The sequence below is a fragment of the Mus caroli genome, chromosome 12, assembly GCF_900094665.2.
Source record: "Mus caroli chromosome 12, CAROLI_EIJ_v1.1, whole genome shotgun sequence".
Classification (NCBI taxonomy): domain Eukaryota; kingdom Metazoa; phylum Chordata; class Mammalia; order Rodentia; family Muridae; genus Mus; species Mus caroli.
Window position 1 is genome coordinate 93258449 of NC_034581.1, and position 5058 is coordinate 93263506.

Sequence of the window (5058 nt, forward strand, 5' to 3'; positions counted from 1 at the left end):
GAACATCCCTCCATGGCCTCTGCATCAGCTCCTGCTTCCTGACCTGCTTGAGTTCCAGTCCTGACTTCCTTTGGTGATGAACAGCAATATGAAAAGTGTAAGCTGAATAAACCCTTTCCTCCCCAACTTGCTTGTCTCCTGTGCCAATGCATTCAAAGCTATTCCCCACTTTCTCTTCTATCAGATTTAGTATGTCCGGTTTTTTGTTGAGGTCTTTGATCCCCTTTGACCTTAGTTTTGTGCAGGGCAATTGATATGTCTATTTTCATTCTTCTACATGCAGACATCCAGTTGGGCCAGTATCATTTGTTGAAGATGCTTTCTTTTTCCTGTTTTGGGCTTCTCTGTCTAAAGTCAAGTGTCCATAGGGTGTAGGCTTACCTCTGGTTCTCCAATCCCATTGATCAACCTGTCTATCTTTATGCCAGGTTTTTATTTCTATTACTCTGTAGTATAGCTTGAAATCAGGGATGGTGATACCTACCTCCAGAAGTTCTTTTATTGTACAGGTGTTTTGTCTTTCAAGGTCTGTAAAGAACTATGTTGGAATTCTTATGGGAATTGTGTTAAATCTGTAGATTGCTCTTGGTAGAATGGCCATTTTACTGTTAATCCTACCAATCCATGAGCATGGGAGATCTCCCTATCTTCTGAGATCTTCTTCAGTTTCCTTCTTTATAGATTTGAAGTTCTTGTCATACAGGTCTTTTACTTGCTTGGTTAGAGTCACACCAAGATATTTTATATTATATGAGATAATCTTGTGAAGTTTTTTTTTTTCTTTCAGTCTGTTTATATGATGGATTATATTGAGAGATTTTTGTATGTTGAACCATCCCTGGATCTCTGGTATGAAGCCTACTTGGTCATGGTGGATGATGTTTTTGATATGTTCTTGGATTTTGTTTGAGTATTTTCTTGAGTATTTTTGCATCAGTGTGCATAAGGAGACTGATCTGAAATTCTCTTTCTTTCGTGGTTGAATCTTTGTGTAGTGTAGGTATCAGAGTGACTGGCCTCATAAAATGAATTTGTCAGTGTTCCTTCTGTTTCTATTTTATGAAGTAATTTGAAGAGTATTGGTATTTGCTCTTCTTTGAAGGCTTAGAAGAATTCTACATTAAAACCATCTGGCCCTAGATTGATTGGTTGGTTGGTTGGTTGGTTGGTTGGTTGGTTGGGACCGATTCTATTTCCTTTGGGAGTATAGGTCTACTTAGATTATTTGCCTGATCTTGCTTTGGTAAGTGATATCTTTCAAGAAAATAGTCCATTTCATTTAAATTTTTCATTTTTGTGGAGTACAGGTTTTTAAAGTATAACCTAATGATTCTTTGGATTTCCTCAGTATGTGTTCTTATGTGCCCCTTTTCATTTCTGCATTTACTAATTTAATTAGTCTCTTTCTTCTTTTTAGTTAGTTTGGCTAATGATTTTGTCTATCTTGTTGATTTTCTCAAAGAACCAGCTCTTGGTTTTGTTGATTCTTTGTATTGTTCTCTTTGTTTCTAACTAATTTATTTTAGCCATGAGTTTGATTATTTCCTGCACTCTACTCCTCTTGTGTATGTTTGCTTCTCCTTGTTCTAGAGCTTTCAGGTATGTTGTTAAGTCACTACTGTGAGATCTCACTAATTTCTTTATGAAGGCACTTACTGCTATGAATTTTCCTCTTAGCATTGCTTTGTGTCCTTAAGCTTAGGTGTGTTGTGCATTCATTTTCATTGAATTCTAGAATGTCTTCAATTTATTTCCCTTTGACCCATGGTCATTCAGTAGAGAGTTGTTCAGTTTCCATGAGTTTGTAGGCTTTCTGTTGTTGTTAAAGTCCAGCTTCTATGATGGTCTGATAAGATACAAGAAGTTGTCTCAGTTTTCTTGTATCTGTTGAGACTTGCTTTGTGACGAAGTATATGACTAGTTTTGGAGACTGTTCTGTGAAGTGCTGAGAAGAAGGTATATTGCTTTGTGTTTGGGTGAAATGTTCTGTAGATATTTGTTAGGTCCATTTGAGTCATAGCATCCACTAATTCCACTATTTCTCTGTTTAGCTTCTGTCTGGATAACCTGTCCATTGGTGAGAGTGGTATGAAGAAATTTCCCACTATTAATGTATTGGGCTCAATTTGTGATTTAAGCTTTAGTAAAGTTAAGAATGTGGGTACTCTTGCATTTAGGACATAGATATTCAGAATTGAGATGTCATCTTGGTGTTTTTTTTCTTTTGATTGGTATCCTCCATCTCTTTTGATTAATTTTGGTTGGAAGTCTATTTTATTAGATATTAGAATGGCTATACCATCTTGCTTCTTGGGTCTGTTTCCTTGAAAATCTTTTTCTAGCCTTTTACTCTGAGGTAATGTCTGTCTTTGATGTTGAAGTGTTGGTTCTTTTCTTTATGCAGCAGAATGATGGATCCTGTTTTCACATCCACTCTGATAGTCTGTGTCTTTTTATTGAGGAATTGAGTCCATTGATGTAGAGAGAGATTAAAGACCAATAATGATTGTTAATTACCATTATTTTGATGTCGGAGGTGGTACTGTATGTATGTGCATGCATACATTTTCCTTCTTTTGTTTTTGCTGGTGTAAAATTATTTCCTGTGATTTCTTGGGTGTGGTTAAGCTCCTTGGGTTGGAGTTTTCCTTCTAGTATCTTTTGTAGATCTGGATTATGGATAGGTATTGTTTAAATTTGGTTTTGTCGGAGAATATCTTGTTTTCTCCATCTATAGTGATTGAAAGTTTTGCTGGGTATAGTAATCTGGGATGGCATGTGTGATAGAGAGTATAAGACATTTGCCCAGAACCTTCTGAAATTTAAAGTCTCTGTTGAGAAGTTAGGTATAATTCTAGTAGGTCTATCTTTATATGTTACTTGGCCTTTTTTCCTGTGCTGCTTTTAATATTCTTTCTTTGTTCTGTGCATTTCGTGTTTTGATTATTATGTGGTTGGATTATTATTATTTTTTGTCAAGTCTATTTGGTATTCTATACCCTTGTATGTTTGCAGAGATCTCTTTCTTTAGGTTAGGGAAATTTTCCTCTATGATTTAATTAAAAAATATTTTCTAGGCCTTTGATCTGAGAGTCTTCTTCTATTACTATTATTCTTAGGTTTAGTCTTTTCAGTGTCCCATATTTCCTGGATGTTTTCTGTCAGAAACTTTTAGATTTAACGTTTTCTTTGATCATTGTATCAATTTCTTCTATCCTATCTTCTATGCCTGAGATTCTCTCTTCTATCTCTTGTATTCTATTGGTGATGTTTATATCTATAGTTTCTGTTCTCTTACCTAAATTTTCTATCTCCTGGATTCCCTCAGTTTGTGTTTTCTTTATTGCTTCTATTTCCATTTTTGGGTCTTGAACAATTTCATTCATTTCCTTCACCTGTTTGATTGTGTTTTCCTAAAAAAATTTTTTCTTTTTTGGTTTCCCGAGACAGGGTTTCTCTGTATAGCACTGGCTGCCCTGGAACTCACTTTGTAGACCAGGCTGCCCTCAAACTCAGAAATCCACCTGCCTCTGCCTCCCAAGTGCTGGGATTAAAGGTGTGCACCACCACTGTCAGGCTTCCTAAATTTCTTTAAGGGATTTATTCATTTCCTTTTTAAAGGCATCTGTCATCTTCATAAGATTGAATTTAAGGTCATCTTCTTGTAGGATAGCTAGGCTCTGGTGGTGCTGTATTGCCCTGGCTGTTGTTAATTGTGTCATTATACTGCCTTTAGCTGTCTGGTTGACTCTGGTACCCAAAGGCCTCCAGAAATGCAGGCAGAGCTGTGAGCAGGACAATGGAGTGCAGGGGACAGGGGGCAGTTTACTGCTACTGGGTATGCTTTACGGGACTTGAAAGGCCAAGGATTCAGGGAGCAGGGTCTTACCTGTTTGACCCTGAGGTGTCACCAGGCCTCTAGGAATCCAGGCAGGGCCAAGGGCTAGAAAATGGAGCTTAGGGGACAAGGGCTCTGTTCACCACTGCTGAGGACCCAGTTTGCCTACATTTTTAATAAGCTTTAATGATTAATGCTTTAGATTCATTTAGGTTATCTAAAATTATTAATTTGGTATATCTTAATAATTGGGTGGATTTTAAGGTTAACAGATATTTATTACAGTTCTAGAATATTCTCGCTGAAAAGAGAGTTGCAATTTAAAATGCTGGCTTTGGCCTTCGTAGTGGCTTAGCAGGTTCTGCATAGGAGCTCATATTTCAGAACACAAATCCTCACCGCCCACGGTGCTCTCCGCTCACCCTGGCTCATGTGATGTCAGCCCTCGGGACCCTTCCTTGTGCTTCCCTTCCAGCTGCTGCAGACCTGTGCAGCTGCTTCTGGCCTGTAATTCTAACCAACTCTATGGATGTGGTTCATGTTTGTGAATAGAGTATGAAACATTTCAAAGCAGTCCAAGTAATAAAAATCAAAATCTATTCATTCTTTTATAAAACATAAATAACTTGGAACTTTTGTAAAACAAGTATTAGATTTTTCACATAATCTGCCCCTTGCCTGGTCTTCAACTGAACTGTTTTCGACTCTTTGAGTATCTAACAGACAGCTGTAAGATCTTGGTCCATCATTTCTTCTGCTGTTGTCCATGAAAGAGATTTATTACTCGGTTGTTTTGGGATTGTAAATTGGGTAGGTGTTCTTTACATGAACTTTACATAAATCCAAATCACAGAAACACTGGATAGCAAATCACATATACTTAACCATCTCAGTGCCCCCAGCCTTGCTATTTCTGCCCTTAAAGGTTCTCTTTGCTATTTCATTCTAGTAAAACTTTACACTGATAGAATTTCCTTTTACAGCCAGGTGGTGGTGGCGCACACCTTTAATGCCAGCACTTGGGAGGCAAGCAGATTTCTGAGTTCAAGGCCAGCCTGGTCTACAGAGTGAGTTCCAGGACAGCCAGGGCTACACAGAGAAACCCTGTTTCAAAAAACCAAAAAAGAGGCAGGTGGATTTCTGAGTTCGAGGCCAGCCTGGTCTACAAAGTGAGTTCCAGGACAGCCAGGGCTATACAGAGAAACCCTGTCTCGAAAAAA

The 5058-nt window shown here is 37.9% G+C and overlaps 1 protein-coding gene across 3 annotated transcripts in view; it reads left to right on the plus strand.

Moving 5' to 3' along the window:
- The window catches only part of Spata7 (spermatogenesis associated 7), a 43532-nt gene that overhangs the window by 24917 nt on the left and 13557 nt on the right, over positions 1 to 5058 (plus strand). The gene's annotated exons all lie outside the window — the stretch shown is intronic.